This window comes from Dasypus novemcinctus, chromosome 7 (assembly GCF_030445035.2).
Source record: "Dasypus novemcinctus isolate mDasNov1 chromosome 7, mDasNov1.1.hap2, whole genome shotgun sequence".
Classification (NCBI taxonomy): Eukaryota; Metazoa; Chordata; class Mammalia; order Cingulata; family Dasypodidae; genus Dasypus; species Dasypus novemcinctus.
This window is the reverse complement of record NC_080679.1, coordinates 73,940,351-73,962,678: the sequence shown is the minus strand read 5'-3', so window position 1 is coordinate 73,962,678 and position 22,328 is coordinate 73,940,351.

The following is a 22,328-nucleotide window of genomic DNA, read 5'->3' as shown; positions in this document are numbered from 1 at the left end:
TGCAAAAGCCATTGGTCATGCAGAGTGGTAAATGTCATGCGCTCAGTACATCAACTTTGTAAACATCAGCAGGACTATATGTTTTGCAACTTATTTTTATTTTAAATATAGTCCAGCACAGAGCTGGTCAATTTTAGTTCACTGCTAAGGAGAAGGCTGAGAGACTCCATTGTATAGAATTGTTAGCTAAATATAACCACACAATCATTTGTGAATAAATTGAAATTAGCTATAGTGAGGAAGTGTAGAAATGTCACTATACTTAAACCACAGATTCCAATTTAGTCATGGAGCTTTGATACAGATATTTCATTTTGTTTGAAGATTTCTTAATGTTAGTCTTCTAATCCACATTGTTTTTTCAAAATCTTAGGGATGTGCTTATCAAATGCATCTGTCTTCTGTTTCACTGAATAGCTATGCAACAATTATTAACTTTAAAGAAACTGTAGCGCAATGAATAGCATTTTGTCAGGTTGTTTTTATGGCATTAAGCCAAAGAATCCCAAAAGTAACAAGAACAAAAGATCTTTCCATAGAAATATAATACATTTATTATCAAAATAAGCAACAAACATATGTTCCTATTATTTGAATAATACATTCTAAAAGGAGAAATTATGTTCAATACAAGTGTATTTATTGAGACTATGATAAAACAAGGATTTGGCTATATACACATTAGCTTGTATATAAAATAAGGATTTGTGGGTATTTAAAACAAATAAGGTTTCTGGAGTAGTGCTTTTTAAAATCATAAATCATGTTTTCTCTATGTTAAACTTGAAGTTTTCTTCTTAATTGTAAAACATTGGTGAATGTTATTATATGGTAGAAAGAACACAGGCACTGGAGCTAGCCAATCTGGATTTCATTTCTTGTGGCAGTTTGAGATTACTTTATGAATCCCTACCCCTGGTCCTGGTAACCTCTAATCTACTTTCTGTCTTTATGAATTTGTTTATTCTAGAGATTTCATGTAAGTGGAATTATACAACAGTTGTCCTTTGTGTCTGGCTTATTTCACTAAATGTAATAATGTAATGTTTCATGAATCATCTGTATTATAGCATACATCAGAACTTCATTTCTTTTATGGCTGAATAGCATTCTATTGTCTGTACATACTACATTTTATTTATCAATTCATCTGTTAATGGACACTTGGGTTGTATTGACCATTTAGCTACTGTGAATAATACTGCCATGGACATTGGTGTAGAAATTTCTGTTGGATTCCCTGCTTTCAATTTTTCAGTATATACGTAGAAGTGGAATTTCCAGGTCATATGTTAATTCTATGTTTAACTTTTTATTTCAAGAACTGCCAAACTGTTTTGAGAACTTTTTGTAAGCTGGAGAGGTTGAGAATGAAAAACAGTTTTATTTTCAACCCAGAAAGCCCTGGGTTAGACTCTCTATATTTGTATTTTATCATATGTCACTAAGAGAAAACAACTGCTACTTGTAACATTTTCTCTGGAAATCTCTTTAGACACCTCCATAAGTTTATTAGGTATGTTTCTACCTTCCACATTCCCACAGTCAACAATATAGCCAGACTTTAAACCACTATATAATGGGACTGCCTTTTATCCAGCATTCAAAAACAATTTTATCACTGTCCTACCAGCCTTCATTAGCAGTCTCCTCAAAGCAATTCTGGCATCTGCCTACTTCCTGGTCCCAAAGCCAATGCCACATATTTTAGGTTTTTGTTACAGTAGCACCCCACTTCCAGATTCCAATTTTTGGTTCTGTTATCTGTTGCTATCTAAAAACCATTCCAAAACTTAGGGACATGCCAACAGTTGATTATGTTTCATGATTCTGTGGATTATCAAGATTTTAGCTGAATTATTTTTCTGGTCTTGCTTGCGGTCTTGTGATTGCAGCCATGGTGGTTGGGTTTGAAATGTGCAAATGTTTCTTTACTCACATGTCTGGAGCCTCAGTGCTCTTCTCTGTGGCTTCTCTACCCACACGACACCCCATCTTCCAGGGCTATACAATATGACCACTCAGTAAAGGTAGTTTGCATTTCTTGCATGATGGATCAATGCTCCAAGAGGTAGGAGGAAGAAGTTCCAGTACTATTAAGGCCTGAACTTCGAAGTCCCAGAAATTCCCTTTCTCTGTGTTGCATTGGACAAAACAAGCCTCAAGTTCAGCTCAGGTTCTTAATGTGAAAGCAATGTGTGCATGCTTGGAGAGGAGGAATTGCTGGAGGCCAACTTTGGAGATTAGCCACCCCAAGAGTTTGGAGTGGGCTTATTGGAACAACTATAAGAAGATTTTTTTTTCTGGCTCCCCTGATGTTCATGTTGGTACGCTCCATTGAGGATGGACCCAGATCGCTCACTAGACCAAGAACCACCAGTCACAACCTCAAACTGTTTCAGATCATCAGGAAATCGCCAGTAACCAATCCTGAGGAAGTTCATACATTGGAACTTATTAAAGATTTTAAATCAACTGTCTTAAATATATTCAATGAGCTAAAGAAAATATATTAAGAATTAAAGAAAATTAGGAAAAATTAGGAAAATTTTGTGTGAACAGAATAGGTGAAAATGGTAAAAAGAAACCAACAGAACTTCGGGGTTGCAAAGTCTAGTAATTGAAATGAAAAATTCCCTAGAAGAACTCAAAAACAGATTTGAGTGGGTAGAAAATCAGTGAACTTGAAAAGAAGATAATTTCAATGATCTAGTGTGAAGAAGAGAAGGAAAAATAATGAAAAAAAGGTACATGTGGAATACCATTAAGGTATCAACATAGGCATCACTGGAGTCTGTACTAGACTGCTGCTCAAACAAATACCATAACAATGGGAACTTAATAGCTCATGGTTTTGAGGTTAGGAGATGAAAATTGAAGGGTCAGCGAGGTCAAGATTTGGCCTCAAAGACTGCATTCTGGAGTTGGTGGCCAGTAATTCTTGGACTGCTTGGCTTTTCTCTTACATGGCAATATACTCTCCTTTCTCTCCCAGGTTCTGTTGACTTCTGGCTTCTTGCTTCTCCCCATGGTTTTCTTTTTCTATGCCTAAATTTCATTTGTATTACAAAGGACTCCAGTGATCCAGATTAAAACTCAATCTGTTTCAGTTGACCACACCTTAATTAAAAATATCATCTTCAGATATTCTATTTACAATAGGTTCATGCCCACAGGAATGGATTAAGGTTTAGAACATGTTTTTCTGGAGTGCCTAATTCACTCTGCCACAGAAAAATAAGAGAGAAGACAGGGACAGAAAAAGTATTTTGAGAAATAATGGCTAAAACCTTCCCAAATCTGATGAAAGACATGAATATGCACATCTTAGGAACACAACAAACCCCAAGCAGGATAGACTTAAAGCGTTCTATGCCAAAACACATAGCAAAATTACAAAATCCAAACACAAAGAAAATTAAAGCAGGAAAAGAGAAGCAACTTGTCACATATAAGGGGTCCCCAATAAGACTAACCGCTGATTTCTCATTGGGAACCATGGAGGCCAGAAGATAGTGGTATGACATATTTAAAGTCCTTAAAGGAAAAAAAAAAATTGTCACCCAATAATGAAAAATGAAGGAGAAATTAAGACATTTACATATAAACTAAGACTGAAATAGTTCATTACCAGAAGGCCTGCCCTATAAGAAATGCTAATGGGAGTCCTTCAGGCTGAAATAAAAGGACACTAGACAGTAACTCAAAACCATTAGAAGAAATAAAGAACATTAGTAAAGGTTACTATATTAGTAAACATAAAATCCTGTATTATTGTATCTTTGGTTTATAGCTCCTTTTCCCCCCAATATGACTTAAAAGGGAAATGCATAAAACAATAATTGAAATCCATGTTAATGGCCATGCTGTGCAGAAAGATGTAATCTGAAACAATAACAATGTAAAGAGGGAGGGGCAGAGATATGCAGGACTAGAACATTTGTGTAACACTGAAACTAGGTTATTATTAGTTTAAAATGTTAATTATAATTACAAGAGTGTAGCAGTTTGATATTATTGATGAATTCCAAAATGAAATACTGGATTATGTTTGTAAACTAATCTTTTCCTCTGGGCATATTAGATTATATTGGATTCATAGGTTTACTAAACTAAATAATTATGTAAACCTCTTGTGCCAGTAGGGTGATGAGTCCCCACTCTTTGGTGGGTGGGGACTCACAGATAAAAGGCATGATGGCAAAGGACAGAGTTGAGGGATTTTGATGTTGGAGTTTTGATGCTGGAGTTTGATGCTGAAGCCTTAAACTGGAGCCTCATGAAGTAAGCACACAGAGGAAAGAGAAGCCAGTCCCAGGAAGGGAGGAACCCAGGAAGCCTGAATCCTTTCAGATCCTGGCAGCCATCTTGCTCCAACATGTGAAAATAGGCTTTGGTGAGGGAAGTAAATTATGCTTTAGGGCCTGGTATCTGTAAGCTCCTACCCCAAATAAATACCCTTTATAAAAACCAACCAATTTCTGGTATTTTGCATCAGCACCCCTTTGACTGACTAATACAAATAGTAAGTACTAAGAAAATAACTAAAAATTATAGAGTATAGGAAAGAAAGGAAAAAAGTTCAACTAAACACAAAAAAGACAGTAGTTCAGCTAAACACAAAAAAGTAGTACTAAACACAAAAAAGACTAAACACAAAAAAGACTGAGGCCAGCATTACCCTGATACCAAAGCCAGACACGCTATCTGTCTTCTATTTCTCTCTCCTACATTCTTCACCCTTTGTCATTTTAGAATAAAATGTTCTTCAGTTAAAAGGTGGGATGAGAAGATCCAAGAAGTATCTATCTGTGTTCCATTAAAATTCAATTATTCACAACCCACATATCTGTCAACAGAAGAACAGATAAACCAAATGTGATATATGCATACACCGGAATATCACTCAGCTGTAAAAAGGAATGAAGTTCTGATACATGCTGCAATATGCATGAACCTTGAAAACATTATGCCAGACACATATTGTGTAATCTTATATATATGAACTATCCAGAATGGACAAATCCAGAGACAGAAAACAGACTAGTGGTTGCCAGGGACTGGGGGAAGGGAAATGGAGAATAACTGCTTAATGAGTATGAGGTTTCTGTTTTGGGTGATGAAAAGTTCTGGATCTAGAGAGTGGTGATGGATACACAGCATTATGAATGTACTTAATGTCACTGATTGTATACTTAAAATGATTAAAATGGTAAATTTTATATTTTGTGCATTTTTCACAATGAAATTTCGATTATTAAAAAAAAAGTCAGTTGAATTTCTATCCACCAGTAATGAACCATCTGAAAAGGAAATCAAGCAAATAATTTCATTTACAATAGCATCTAAAAGAATAGAAACCTATGAATAAATTTAACAAAGGAGGTGAAAGACTTGTACACTGAAAACTATAAAACTTTGCTGAAAGAAATTAAAGAAGAGCTAAATAAATGGGAAGACATCCCATGTTCATAGATTGAAAGACTTAATATTCAGATGTCAATACTATCTAAAGCTATCTACAAATTCACAGCTATCCTTATAAAAATTCCTGTACCTTTTTTTGCAGAATTTAAAAAGCTGATCCTCAAATTCACATGGAATTACAAAGGGTCCCCAATACCCAAAACAGTCTGGAACAAATTTGGAGGACTCACACTTCCTGATTTAAAACTTACTACAAAACTACAGTAATTAGAACAGTGTGATAGTGGTATAAGGATAGGCATATAACCCAGTGGAATAGAACTGAGAGTCCAAAAACAAACCCACGCATCTATGGCCAAGGGCACTAAGTCCATTCATTGGGGGAAAAAATGGTCTTTTTAAAAATTTTGCAGGGAAAATTGTAAATCCACATGCAAAAAATGAATTTGGAACCCTATTTCTAATTATATACAAATATTAACTCAAAATGGATCAGTGATCTAAATATAAGAAATAATACCATAAAGCTCTTATAAGAAAACATTGGGAAATATCTTCAGGATACTGTATTAGGCAATGTATTCTTAGATTTTATATGAAAAGCACAAGAAACAACAACAACAACAAAAAGAGATCATAGGGAGCAGATGTAGCTCAAGTGGTTGAGAGCCTGCTTCCCACTTATGAGGGCCTGAGTTCAATTCCCGGTACTTCCTTTTAAAAAAAAAAGATCAAATCATGGCCCACTGGATGGAACGTGGGAAAGCGTGGGCTATGGTGTGGAACACGGGACATGGGGTACAGCAACGCCCGGAGATGTACTCACCAGACCCAATGGATGTGACATGATGATGGGGGAGAGTGTTACTGTGGGGGGAGTGGTGGGGGTGGAGTGGGGGGGTGGGGGTGGTGGGGGCGAATGGGGACCTCATTTTTTTTAACATAATATCTTTTAAAAAAATGAATAAATTGAGTAGAATTTGGAGAAAAAAAAAAAAGATCAAATAAATGTCATCAAAATGGGAAGCTTTTCTGCATCAGAGGACTTTACCAAGAAAGTAAAAACACAATCTACAGAATGGGAGAAAATTTTTGGAAATCATATATTTGATAAGGGTATATCAGGATATATAAAGAACTCTTGCAACTCAACAACAAAAAGACGAACAACCCAATTTTTAAAATGGGCCAATGTTTTGAATAGATATTTCTTCAGTGAAGACCTACAAATGGCCAATAAGCATATGAAAAGATGCTCAACATCATTAGCCATTAGAGAAAGGCAAATCAAAACTGCAATGAGATACCATTTCACATCCATAGAAGGGCTATTATTTTTTAAGAAAATAACAAATGTTGGCAAGGATATGGAGAAATAGGAACAGTAGCATGTTGTTGGTGGGATGTAAAATGGTTCCGGCACGATGAAAAACAGTTTGGCAGTTACTCAGAAAGTTAAACATAGAATTACCATATGAACCAGAAACTCCACTCCTAAGTATCTACCTAAAATAATTAAAAGCATGGACTCAGACGATACTTGTGCACCAACTTTCATAGCGTTATTATTCGTAATAGCCAAAAGTTGAAAACAATCTAAGTGTACACCAATAGATTAATAAACAAAATGTGCTATATCCTAAAATAGGATATTATTCAGCCACAAAAAGAAGTGCTAATATATGCTACAACATGTATGAACCTGAAAGATAACATATTGAGCAAAATAAGTCAGACACAAAAGGACAAATATTGTATGATCTCTCTTATACAAAATACTTAGAATATGGAAATTCGTAGAAACAAAAAGCAGATTGGTGGCTTCCAGAGGTGGAAGGATAGCAGTTTGGTAGTTAATTTCTTAATGGGTATGAGATTCTGTTTGGCATAATAAAAATATTTTGGAAAGAGTGGTGAAAGTTACAAAAAATACTTAATGTCACAGAATTCTTACTTAATAATGGTTAAAATGATTTTTTATGTTATGTATATATTACCACAGTTTTAAAATAAATAATTAATTCTAAAAATTCAAAGTGCTTTCACATAAAAAAGATAAATTTGGACGCATTTTTCAAAACTTTGTTTCTGATAACTAAATAACTTAGGGGTGATGGACAACCATAACAAGGCCAAATAAACTAGTCATGGGGGCATTGAATTGAAGCAGATGCTTTCTATCTTTGTATAATAGCGCACCCTAAATGACATACAGACCTTACTTTAATCTCTAATAACTTTATTTCTTTTATTGTAATGTATTTCATATACCATAAAATTCATCTTTTTGAGATGTGCAATTTAGTGGGTTTTAGTATATCCACAATGTTGTAAAACCACCACCACTATTTTACTCCAGAAAATTGTCATCACCCCAAACAGAAACCCTGTACCTATTGGCAGTCATTCCTTATTTCCCAGGCCCTCCAGCCCCTTGCAATCACTAACCCCCTGTCACTATGAATTTATCTATTCTGGCCATTTCATATAAATGGAATCATACAAAAAGTGGCTTTTTGTGTCTGGCTTTTCATGTCTGACTTCTTTCCCTTCACATACTGTTTTCAAGGTTCATCCATGTCATAGTATGCATCAATACTTAATTTCTTTTTGTTGCTGAATAATATTCCATTGTATGGATATAGTGCATTTTTCTTGTCCATTCACCAGTTAATAGATATTTGACTTTTTTGGCTATTATGAACAATGCTGCTATGAACAGTCATGTACAGTTTTATTCACTTTAAAATAAGATTCCTAGAGAATATTATAAATAAGTTTAATGCTTTTTAGATTTTTTATTTTGATTTTAACATTTATTTTGATTTTAACATTTTGGAAAAGATAGCAGTCTAAAAACTGATTTCTAGAGAGAGAAATTAGAGCAATAAGGAATAGTTAGATAAAGTGTAGAGTGTGAAGTTAGAAATTACAGGTCCACTTTACTAATCAAACTCATAACCCCAGAACATAAAAGACAATTCAAGCTGTTTTTCAGTGATAGGGGGGATTTATATAACAAAACTTAAATAAAAGTTCTCTTGTTTCAAGATTTATAGGAAGTAGAAACCAAATTAAATTGACTTATTATGAAGATTTGGGCAAAGAATTCTTTTCCAGCTAGGCATTTAACATAGCAAGAGGGAGAGTGCTTAGCTCTCCTGTCTGCTTTCTTGTTTTGAGAGTGTTTTTGTTTTTACACGTAATTAATAGTCCCCAGATGTACTTGGTTTCTAGAGCTCTATCTTCTCATTTTCATCTTCCTTAAGGAACAGAGGTTTCCAATATTTCCTCAAGCCCAAAGTTGGAAGATGCCAATCAGTTGAGCCATGTTTTAGGATATTTTCCTTTAGGTTTAATATAAAACTCTCCTATGGAGCATTAACATATATCTCCATTCATTAATACTGACTTCAAGACCTTTTCCCAACCTGAAACTGCATTTTCTCTGAAATCCCAGGTTTTCACCACAATCTCCTATGTTCCTTCATTTCACATGTCCTCCTGGCATTAAACCTGATCTCCAGTCTTACTTCTACATCTAGTATATATTTTTTCAGACTTCCAGCCCCTCCTGGCTTCTTTCTATTCCCCCATGCCTGGATCCCCAAATGCCAGCCCTACTCTCACCACTAGCTTCTTTAATTCCCCAAGCCTGGGACTTTGGCCACATCAACCCTGTCAGCCATCCAAACAGAAATCAACCCAATTCATTTTCTTTGCTACAAGACTAGTGAAAGCCCGTGAAAATAGCACACGCTATCCTCTGGCCTGTTTGCACTATAGTGAAGCCTCCTTCTGCTGGGGTTTCAACTTGGCTCAGAAATTGTTTTATTCCCTTCTAGTCATGATGGCTACTCCAGAGCTTTACTGTTTTCCTCAAGTCCCAGATTCTACCCACCACACTCCTAGTAAAAGCTAACAAAACAAACAAAAAAAGAGACTATCAAGCAAGGTCTCCTTAAATTCCCCTCCACTTACAAATTTCTCTGAATCTTTCCTCATTCTCATTTCTTTTTTTTTTTTAAGATTTATTTTATTTATTTCTCTCTCCTTCCCCGCCCCCCCACCCCAGTTGTCTATTCTCTGTGTCTACTTGCTGTGTGTTCTTCTTTGTCCGCTTTTGTTGTTGTCAGTGGCATGGGAGTCTGTGTCTCTTTTTGTTGCCATCATCTTGTTGTGTCAGCTTTCCATGTGTGTGGCGCCATTCCTGGGCAGGCTGCACTTTCTTTCTCTCTGGGTGGCTCTCCTTACGGGTTGTACTCCTTGTGCGTGGGGCTCCCCTACACGGGGGACACCCCTGCATGGGGCTGCACTCCTTGCCCGCATCAGCACTGCACATGGGCCAGCTCCACACTGGTCAAGGAGGCCCAGGGTTTGAGCCACAGATGTCCCATGTGGTAGGTGGACGCCCTATCCATTGGGCCAAGTCCGCTTCCCTCTCACTCTCATTTCTTTCCTCCCTTCTGCATCCATCTACCTCTCTGTGCCTTTTGTGCTTTTTTTACTTCCTTCAGAACCTTATGTTATCGAATTCCTCATTATAGCTTGAGGGTCTTCCATAGTATGTCGTTCCTTACAATCTCTACATACCATCCTAAAAGCCCTCTCATGCTAGCTTGCCCAGTCTCTCTGGACTCACCTTTAACTTCCTAATTAGTTTCCCTGTTTTCAGTCACTTCTCCTTTTAACAATCCATTCCCTGCAATACAGACAGAGCATTCAAAAATGAACGTGGTTCTGCCATTTTCATCATTTAAATAATCCCACGGCGCCTCATAGTCTCCAATATAAAAGCTAGACTCCTTCATTTGGGAGACAAGACCCTTAGTCCTGTGAGCTACCTCTCCAGCCCCTTCTCTCTCCACTCCCTAAGGAACACATTATACTTGCTACAGCCAACACTCGGGACTCATCATGTACTTTCATGTCTTCATGCCCCTTCCTGGAATGTTCCTTACACCTTCCCCAAGAGTTCCTTCTAAATGCCTACTACTTAGCTACCAGCTGTCTCCTTCAGTCTTTCTGAATCCCATCTCCTCTATCATACCCTTTTACTGCTAATATACAACCCCTCCGACCTTGAGCTCCAAGCCTCCAGGGGCCTCTCCACTATCCCCCGGTACCGTTCTATTGTTATCGCCATCATTGTTCTGTATGCCCCAGTTGCTTCTTTAACCATGAGCAATGAAAGTGGCATCTATATTGCTGTTGTGATCAGACTCTTTCTCTGGACATGAAGTATTTAGGAGCAGATATTTCTCTTCCTGATAGACACCAATAGCATTAGAAACTACCAAAACTTCACTTACATGTGAAAGTCTCAGTGTCTTCTAGTAAGACCAACAACTCAATGTGGTCTAAAAATATATTGTATTGTATAGATGCTAATTCAAGAAGTTTTTGTTTATTTTAAAGACTCTTACCAAGGAAAATAACATTTTAATCATTCTTAATATTAAGATTTTCAGCTCTTAAAGTGAGCGTGTGTATTTTATTAATTAATTAATTCATTCATTCATTCTAAGTATATTTGAATAAGTGGTTAAGGATAGGAGGGAATTTTCCATAAGGAAGCAGGTTGTTTAAAAGATACCCCCAAATAAAGAGTAGTCCTTTAAGATGTGAAACAGGTTGCAATGTTTGCCAGATCAGATGGGGCTCTTACAAGATTGCAAAAGGCAGCCTCCTTTATTTTATTTTATTTTTTTTTAAGATTTATTTATTTATTTATTTCTCTCCCCTTCCCTCCCCACCCTGGTTGTCTGCTCTCTGTGTCTATTTGCTGCGTCTTCTTTGTCTGCTTCTGTTGTTGTCAGTGGCACTGAAATCTGTGTTTCTTTTCGTTGCATCATCTTGTGTCAGCTCTCCGTGTGTGCGGCGCCATTCCTGGGCAGGCTGCACTTTCTTTCCCGCTGGGCGGCTCTCCTTACGGGGCGCACTCCTTGTGCGTGGGGCTCCCCTACACCAGGGACACCCCTGAGTGGGGCGGCACTCCTTGCGCGCATCAGCACTGCGCATGGGCCAGCTCCACACGGGTCAAGGAGGCTGGGGGTTTGAACTGCGGACCTCCCATGTGGTAGACAGATGCCCTAACCACTGGGCCAAGTCCGCTTCCCAAGGCAGCCTCCTTTAAAGATAACACTTTTGCAGTAAGGATGGAGACAAAATCTGGCCGCATGTGATACGAGGTCCTGGGAGTAGAGGTAAAGAGCAATGGCATTTGTCTGTAGCCTCACTCATTAGAGCTGGAAAGAGCATCTTAGGTAAGCAGACAAGAGACTAGAGAAAGACCATCTCATGATGAATGCATTGGACGACCTGTGTGCTTGCCATACTTTTTGAGGCTGGAGTCATCTCACTTAGGCTTTGCTTTAAGCACTTTTCAGGATGATTGTATGGCTATATAACTATCTTGGGACTCAATTCTAAAATTTTAGAGGAAATGAGAATTTTGTACACACTTCAGCTGCAGAATTTAAGAGCAGATATTGTATTTTGTAGGTAGATAACACCTCCAAAAAAAATCTAGTCCTTAAAAACAAAAAGATATCCCAGAGAATTATGGAGTAAGAGTTGTCACAGATAATAATGCATGGGAGACTATATAGTCTCATTTCCATTGCCTCAAAAAAACTCTGGAGGGAAGCGGACTTGGCCCAGTGGTTAGGGCGTCCGTCTACCACATGGGAGGTCCGCGGTTCAAATCCTGGGCCTCCTTGACCCGTGTGGAGCTGGCCCATGCGCAGTGCTGATGCGTGCAAGGAGTGCCGCGCCACATAGGGGTGTCCCCCGCGTAGGGGAGCCCCACGCGCAAGGAGTGCATCCGTGGGGAGAGCCGCCTAGCACGAAGGAGAGTGCAGCCTGCCCAGGAATGGCGCCGCCCACACTTCCCATGCCGCTGACAACAACAGAAGCGGACAAAAGAAACAAGACGCAGCAAATAGACACAGAGCACAGACAACCATGGGAGGGGGGGGGATTAAATAAAAATAAAATAAATCTTAAAAAAAAAAAAAACCTCTGGAACCATAAAGGGACATTGGCTCATTCCTTGGCCCTGCCTTCCTTACTTATTGCTTAAGTTGCTGTCCTCTTTACCTTTTCACAAAACTCATAGTCTAGATCCAGTCTTGGTCCAGTTTGCACTAGCTCTCTTTCTTTTTTATTTCCAACTTTGCCATCTCTCACCCTGTAGAAATTGCAACATTATATAAGGGTAGAGAAAGACAATGACTTAATAATATGTGAAGAAGTTATGGGCCAAGAAATGGGACAGCCTTCCTTTATCGTTCCAGAGCTTTTTTGCAGCAATGGAAATGAGATTATAAGAAATTGTGGTAATTGGTCAGATTTCTCTCTTTCTTACCCTCTCTTGCTACACTCACCAACAAAACATGCTGAGCTCAGGTAGGTGAAAGCCTACCCTTAATGGCCAAAGGCATAGTAGATCTTTTTAGGTGTAGGGGAGGGGGAGTAACATCTGTACAAAATCACTAGTCTTACAACTCACCAACCCTTCATGTGGTCTTCTCTTCTTGGTAATTTTATGTTGTATTTGGGGAAAAGAACTTTGACTCTGAGCCTGGGTTTAAAGTTTAAGTTTGCTATATTCCACTCCTTAATTGCTGCCCTGCTGTGGGTTCCTGGAGTTAGAAACAGCAGACCATCTCAGACCTGCCCTATTTGTTTTGTTATTGTGACATTTAAACAAGGTGATGTATATGAAAGCTCTCTGTAAACGCTAAATCACTATAAAAATAGTAATAGTCATTCTTAATGTTATTGTTCTAACATTTCAGATACACTGGGGAAAGTGCCCTTTAATTCATTTATTTCTTCATTCTTTTATTCATTTAACAAATTGTTGACTTTGGGGGAACAGAGAGAGGTAAACAGATATATGCTTATAATAACAGCTACCATTTATTTACTTTCACTTTGTGCAAAAAACTGTATAAATACTTAACATAATTGATTGCATTATTATCCCTATTTATAGATAAGAAACTTAAGGCTTCTAAAGGTTAAGTATATTGCGGTAGATCTCATAACTTTTAAATGGTAGAACCAGGTTCTCAGCCCAAGTCTTTTTGAATGACAAACCTCTTGAAACTAAGCTGCCTCCCAATTGTTTAATAGCTGTCATGCTGCCAGAATAGACAAAACTCTCCCCCCACAAGATGGCTCCCTCATTTGTCTGCTCATTGTCTGCTCATTGTGCCTGCTCATTGTCTCTGCTTGTTATGTCTGCTCATCTTTTTAGGAGGCACTGGGAACCGAACCCTAGACCTCCCATATGGGAGGCAGGTACCAAACCACTTGAACCACAGCCGCTCGCTGCTTGTTGTGTCTGCTCATTGTGTCTGCTTGTTCGTCAGCTTGTTGCATCAGCTCATCTTCTTTAGGGCACTGGAAATCGAACCCAGTACCTCCCACGTGGGAGGTGGGCACCCAACTGCTTGCCACATCTGCTCCCCTAAACATTAGACTCTTGCCCTTATAATGTTACTCTGGATGATTGGACTTTAAATTTAATAGGATATCCTACCTAATTTGACAGTACAGATTCAGATTATCAAGGATGGTAGAAAAAAATATTTGTATGAATTGTGTCATTCAAAAAATTTGGTTTTGAAAATTGCTTTTCTAATTTTAAAGTTAAAATCTATTCTATCAGCAAAAGTGACAATTGGTTTTGAACACCAATTCTAATCCAATACAGTGAGAAAATGTCTCATGTTCGAAGAAAAATAATGGTAGCATTTGAATGGAACCTAGTGTGAATTTACCAAAGGGGGGGAGTTGCCTTGACCAAGTTTTGACCTTTTGTGTTTATCTATTCACAGATCCTAACCCAGACGACATGTCTATTATGACTTGGAAGACTTCTAACAATATCCTCTGAAAAATTGCATGTTGGTTTTTCAAAAATTGGATCTTTATGTTTTTTAAACAGCTATATTGAGGTATATAAATGACATACAATAAACTGCATATATTTGAAGTATACAACTTGATAAGTTTTGACATATGTGTTGTTTTGTGTAAAGATATCCAGTTATCCCAGCACCATTTGTTACAAAGTTTATCCTTTCTCCACTGAATTGCCTGTACACCTTTGTCAAAAATCAGTTGCCCATAAATGCAAGGGCCATTTTCTGGACTCTCCAGTTATTGATCTATTTCCCTATCTTTGCACCAGTATACCTCACTGTCTTGGCTACTGAAGCTTTATAAAAGTCTTGCAATCAGGTAGTGAAAGTCCTCCAACTTTGTTCTTCATTTTCAAAGTTGTTTGGGTAATTCTAGGTCTTTTGTATTTCCATATGAATCTTCTAATCAGTTTGTCAATTTCTGCAAAGTAACCTGCTGGGTTTTTACTGAGATTGCATTGAATCTGTTGATCAATTTAAGGAGAATTTACATCTTAACAATATAATCCTCTACCTTGTGAACACAGTACATCCTTCCTTTTATTGAGGTATTCTTAAAGTTCTCTCACCAATGTCACATAGTTTTTAGTATACAGATTTTGTAGTAAGATTTATCTTTAGTCAGAAAAGTATTTCATATTTTTGACACTATTGTAAACGTTTCATTTTGTTTTGTAAGAAATCAGATTGAATAGGAAAGGTGAAAGCACATTATAGTGTTAAACTAGCAGTGCTATTATATGGGTATGACAGTGGTTGAAAAGGAAAAGTCTAAGGTCATGTATATTACTAGAAGGAAAGCTAAAAATGTAACATGGAAAAATTCTAACTTGGGACTGTATAGCATAGTAAAACCTCATGTGAAATATGAATAAGGGCAATATTGCATACATAGGACTGTTTTTCTTTGAAACTGAACAAATGTATGTTAATGTTACAAGATGTTAGTATCAGGCAAAACAAAAAACAAAAAAACATTATGCTAAGTGAAAGAAACCAGACACAAAGTACTACATATTGTATGATTCCAATTATATAAAATGTAGATAAGGGGGCTCAATGGTTGAGCACCTGCTTCCCATGTACGAGTCCTGGGTTCAATCCCTGGTACCTCCTAAAAAAATAATAAAATAGAATGTAAATATAAATCAATTTATAAAGATGGAATTAGATTAGTGGTTATGTAGGACTGGAAAAGGATAGAGGGATTGAGAGGTGACTGCCAAAGGTGTGGAGTTTTTCTTTTTGGAGTAATGAAATTGTTCTAAAATATTTTGTGGTGATTATACTAAAATATTACACTGTGATTATACTAAAAGCCATTAATTGTACACTTTAGATGGACTATATGGTATGTGAATATATCTCAGTAAAACTGCTTTTTAAAAAGATGGCTATAAAAAAAGAAACCAGATTTTTAAATTGCATTAATTCATCTTTAACTGTAGAATATGACTTTCTGTTTTAAGGGTAGAAATATTTTAATATCAGCAATCTGTAAAAATTCCCATACTTCCAGATCTGTTTCTTATTGACAAGGAGTAGCATAAGTAGTTTGGGCAGAAAGACTTTACCCAAATGGCTAAGCATTTCAATCCTTCCCAACTACACCTTCCCAACTACAAAGAAAACATGCTTCTCCCTGTAACTTTCTAATTAGGAAACTCATAAACAATATATATTACAGTTTGAATTTTGTAGCCAAGTTCTATTTTTCTGGTGAATGAAAACATTTCCAGCTTTCAGTCACAATCCTGGAAGGAGCTTAGCAAATATTTGTTTTGAAGGAATGAATCGTTAGCATATGGGGCACAGAGGCTCTCTGGGAACATGCTTTCTGCAGCTCTGCCTGGGTTTTATAATTTCACTCAATTTAGTTTTGCTCACTACTTTGAATTTCAAAGAACGTTTAAAATGAGAGACATTTGAGGATGCTTAAATGTCCATGGGAAGAAGCCAGCAGAAATGGGTTGGTTAACATTAAGAACAGAAAAAAGGCAGTCATTTAAGTGAGATCTCTAAGAAAACAGAAAAGAATAGTACCCAAGGCACAGAGGGAAATATTGACCTTACACAGGAGGAGAGGAGAGGCCTCTTCCACTACAGGTGGAACGTTACAGATGCAGTAAGAGCTGTAGGTGTGTTGCCGAGACTTTGAGGGAGTTCTGGCATCTTCTTTCTCTGACAATGAAGGGCCGCGTGGTAAGGCAGGAGAACAGGAAGGTTTAGCATGCAGAGCCCAGTAGAGAAAGGTAGAATCTTTCCAGACTGTCCTTTTTAATGGTAAGTAAATCTTTAGGCTACAAAATTATCTGGAATTCCCAACCCCACACCAAACTCTTGCCAAACCCTTCCTAGCACTGTTGAGGACCAAGTGATGTAAGAGACCATGAATGAAACAAAAAGCCCACCCCTTAAGAAAAAAACTCTGTATGTATATAAGCCTTCTTATCATGTTGATGACTTCCAGTTAAGTTGTAAGATGATAAAAATGCAGTGGTAATTTGAAATTATTTTTGTTGCCATGATTTTAAGAACAAACTTAGAAACACAATAGTTCAAAATTTCAATATTACTTTCTATCATAATCCTTACTATTTTCAAACACGAAGATAAGAAATAATTTCATTACCTAGACTCTTTCCTACCAATGGCAAGTGGTTGACAATCACTGTTTTAGGCTACAAAATTATTGATATTTCATCAATTCTAGAAGCATATTTTTTCACATTTCAATGTCTCAGAAATTGAGATATCTCTTACAATTGATGGCATCTTCCAGTTTTCTTATTTTTATTTTTCTTATTTTATTTTTTAACTAGAGTAGTTGTAAGTTTACAGAAAATCACGTAGAAAATAGAGTTCCTATATACCCTCCTCGTACAAGTAGTTTTCTCCATTACGCATTTGTGTAGTACTTGTGTTACAACTGATAAAAACAATATTATTATAATGAAGTTATTAACTTTATCCAACTGTTTACATTAGGGTTCACTCTGTGTTGCAGTCCTGTGGGGTTTTTCTGTTTGTTTTGTAGGTATGTGTGGTAAATTATATACAAACTAAAATTTCCCTTTTAAATCTCTTTTCAAATATACAATTTGGTGGTGTCATTTACATTCACAAAATTGTGCTTCCATCACCATTATCCATTGCCAGAAATTTTCTGTCACCCCTAAACAGAAACTCCATACCGATTAAACATTAACTCCCCAGTCCCCTTCCTACCTGGCCCCTGACTTTATGAATTTACATATTCTGCTTATTTCATAAAGTGAAATCAAACAGTATTTGTTCTTTTGTGTCTGGCTTACTTAACTCGACATGATGTCTTCAAGGGTCATCCATGTTGTCACATGCATCACACCTTCATTCCTTCTTATGGCCAAATAATATTCCATTGTAGGTATGTACTGCTTTTGTTTATCCATTTATCAGCTGATGGACACTTGGGTTGCTTCCAACTTTGGGCAGTTGTGAATAATGCTGCTATGAACATTGATGCAAATATCTGTTTAAGTTGCTGTTGTCAGTTCTTTTGGGTATATATGGAGAAGTGGGACTGCCAGGTCATATGATAATTCTATACTTAATCACCAAATGTTTTCCACAGTGGCTACACCATTTTACATTCCACCAACAGTGTGCAAATATTCCTATTTCTTCACATCCTCTCCAACACTTATTTTCTGTTTTTTAAATAGCAGCCATTCTTGTTAGTTTGAGATGTTATCTCATTGTGGTTTTGATTTGCATTTACCTGATGGTTAATGACATTGAGCATGTTTTCATTTATTTACTGGCCATTTCTATATCTTCTTTGAAGAAAAGTCTATTCAAGCTTTTTCCAATTTTTTGACTGAGTTTTTTTTGTTGTTCAGTTGTAATAGTTTTTTAATATATTCCGCATATGAAATCCTTATCAAATATATGGTTTCTAAATATTTTCTCCCATTCTATAGGTTGTCCTTTTACTTTCTTGATAAAGTCTTTTTATTAAATAAAATTTTATAAGTATATCATTCATTTGTGAATACACATATAAGTGTATAGTGAAAGATGTAAACTTACAAAATAAATATGTGTATCATACAGGGCTCTCATACATCAGTCCACCCACCTAGCATTGTTGTGAAACATTTGTTATGAACTATAAAATAGCATCGTCAAAATGTTACTACTAACTACAGCTCACATCTTACATTTGGTGTATTTTTTTCCCAACCCTCCCAATTATTAACACCCTGTATTAGTATTATACATTTGTTACCATTCATGAGAGAACATTCTCATATTTGTCCTGTTAACTGAAGTCCATCTTCTACCACTGGATTCCCTGTGTTATACAGCTGCATGCTTTATACAGTCCATTCAAAGTGTATACTCAGTGGCTCTCATCTTCATCACAGAGTTGTGCTGTCATCACTGCAATAAATTTTAGAATGTTTTCATTCCTCCAAAAGGAAAAATCTCATACCCCCTTTCACTCCCTATAGTTGTCTCTTAGAATTGATATATCTTCTTTGCCATTGCTGCAAAAATATTACAATATTACTCTTAATTACCATCCATAAGTTATATTAGCTATAATTTCCCCATTTATCACCCTATTTTTTAACTTTGTAAAAGAATATTCTTACAAGATTAACCACAATCCTCATTCACCACCGAAATCCCACTGTTACACACGTCCTAGAGTATTCTCTAGTTTCCTTTCAATTAACAATTTCATCCACAGACTACCCCATTCAGCCACAACCTCATTTATAAATCAGCAGTGTTAGTTATACTCACTATAATGTGTTACCATCAACCCTTCATTTCCACACTTTTACAATAAACCTTATTAAAAATTCTACATACATTGAACATCAGCTCCCATTTTCAACCCACATTCTGTTTCCTAATAAACTCTAATACTCTAGAGTTTACCTCTGTGAATTTACTCATTGTATTTAGTTCATATTAGTGAGACCATGAAATATTTCTCCTTTTGCGTCTAGCTTATTTCACTAAACATAATATCCTCTAGGTTCATCCACATTGCCATATGCATCCCAATTTCATTTTTTCTTACTGCTGAATAGTATTCCATCATTATGTATATACCACATTTTGTTTGTCCATTCATCAGTTGATGGACACTTGGGCTGGTTCCATATTTTAGCAATTGTGAATAAAGCTGCTAGGAACATCAGTGTGCAAATGTCAGTTCATGTCCTTATTTTCAACTCTTCTGAATGTATTCCTAGTAACGGGATTGCTGTATCATATAGCAGTTCTATATTCAGCTTCTTGAAGTACTGCCAAACTGGCTTCCCCAGTTGCTGTACCATTCAACATTCCCACCAACACTAAAAGAGTGTTCCTATTTCTCCACATCCTCTCCAGTACTTACAGTTTTCTCTTTTTCTGATGATTGCCATTCTGTAAGATGTGAAATGGTATCTCATTATAGTTTCATCTACATTTCAGTAATAATTAGTGATGTTGAAAATTTTTGGATGTGCCTTTTGGCCATTTGTATTTCCTCTTTGGAGAATGCCTATTCTAGTCTTTCTCCCATTTTTAAATTAGGTTGCTTGTCTTTTTATTGTTGAGTTGTATGATCTCTTTATATAATATGGACCTCAAGCACTTGTCAGATATGTGGTTTCCAAATAAATATTTTCTCCCATTGAGTAGCCTTTTTACTTTCTTGACAAAGTCTTTTGAAGAACAAAAGTATTTAATTTTAAGGAGATCCCATTTAACTATTTTTTCTTTCATTGCTCATGCTTTGGGTATAAGGTTTAAGAAACTACTACCTACCACAAGATCTTGAAGTTGTTATTTTCTTCTAGAAGTTTTATGGTTGTTTTTATATTTAGGTCCTTGATCCATTTTGAGTTAATTTTAGTTTAACTTTTTGCCCAAAATTTTTTTATCTAATTTTTATCTAAAAGTCCATTTTATCTAATTTTTCTTTTGTTGCTCATGCTTTTGATATAAAGGATATATATGAAACTGTTGTCTAATACAAGGTCCTGAAGATGTATCCCTATGGTTTCTTCTAGGAGTTTTACAGTGTTAGTTCCTATATTTAGATCTTTGATCCATTTTGAGTTCATTTTTGTATGTGGTGTGAGGTAGGGGTCCACCTTCACTCTTTTGCATATGACTATGAAGTTCTCCCAGCACCATTTATTGAAGAGACTCTTTTCTCTCCATTGAATTGATGTGGCACTCTTATTAAAGATCAGTTGGTCAAAGGTGTAAGGGTTTATTTCTGAACTCAGAACTCAAAACCATTGGACTAGATGTCTGTCCTTGCACCAGTACCATGCTGTTTTGATTACTGTAGCTTTGTAATAAGGTTTAAAATCAGGAAATATGTGTCCTTCAAATTTATACTTCTCTTTCCAGATCATTTTGTCTTTTTGGGGATGCTTACCCTTACGTATGAATTTGCTGATTAACTTTCTTATTTTTGAGAATAAGTCTCTTGGAATTTTTATTAGAATTGCATTGAATTTGTAAATTGGCAAGTTAACAATATTAATTCTTCCAGTCCATAAACATGGAATGTACTTGCATTCATTTAAGTCTTCTTTAATTTCCTTTAGCAATATTTTCTAATTTTCTGAGTATAAGTTCTTTACATCCTTGTTTAAATTTATTCCTAGACATCTGATTCTCGTAGTTGCTATTGTAAATTAAATTTTTTTTCTTGATTTCCTCTTTGGATTGTTCATTACTAGTATATAGAAACACCAGTGATTTTGCATGTGATTTTTGCATGCCACTTTCCTGAATTTATTAGCTCTAGTAGCTTTATTGTACATTTTCTAGGATTCTCTGTGCCAATTATTTTCTTTTTTAAAAAATACATAAAATAAAGGTGTCCCTTATGATTGATGGCATCATAGATTTGATGAATTAGCCCTTCTTTCTCTCTACTCTCCTACTCCTATATAACTAAGACAGGAGAAAATAGATTTGATGTAGTCATTCTCTTTGAGAGAGAGATAACTGATGGTTGAGAATGTTACACATTATTCAGCCGTAAGACTGAAGTTACAAGGAACTCTTCTAATTCTTGATTGTAATGGTGTTATACAACCCTATACCTTTGTCAAAATTCTTAGAACTATGTACTAAATGAGTGTTTTTACTGTTTGCATATTTAAAAATGCATCTTTAAAAGTTGAAAATAAAATATTCTAAGTTCAAAAACAACAAAAAAAGAATGAAGTTACAAGATATGCTGCAACATGGATGAACCCTGAAAACACTACTCAGTGGCATAAGCAAGGCACATAAGGACAAATATTATATGATACAACTTAAGGTATGCCTAGAAATAGCAAACTGCAGAGATAGAAAGTAGATTAGAGGGTACCAGGGAAAAGGGGGAGGCAGAAGGAGAATGGAAAAATGAGAGGAAGGAAGGAAGGAGGGGAGGGAAGAAGGAACAAAGAAAGGGAGGGAAGGATGGAAGGAAGGGAATGCAGGCATTCCAAAGGCTTTTACGTTTAGGGGAGCAGGTGTAGCTCAGTGGTTGAGCACCTGCTTCATATGTAGGAGGTCCCATGTTCAATTCCCAATACCTCCTGAAAAAAAGAAAAAACATTTACATTTAAAAGAGGATGACTGAGATAAGAGAATGAATCTACCTGATGAGAGTAACCTTTGAGGACCTTCAGATCATACCATATTGGCAATTATGTGCAACTCTGCAATGGCCCTCTCTTTGTCTTAAAAAATAGGTAAATTTGTGAGCAAAATGAGACTTAGGATTTTGCCAGTAGAATTACCCTAAATGTAGCTTCAAAATTCCCTGGGGGTAATACAGGTATCCTATTCAGTATGCCTCCCAAAAAGAAGACAATGGGCTGGTTTGAGATTTTGCTAATCCCTGATCTGTCTAAAATGTCTCCGTCTCGGGAAACGGACTTTGGCCCAGTGGTTAGGGCGTCCGTCTAC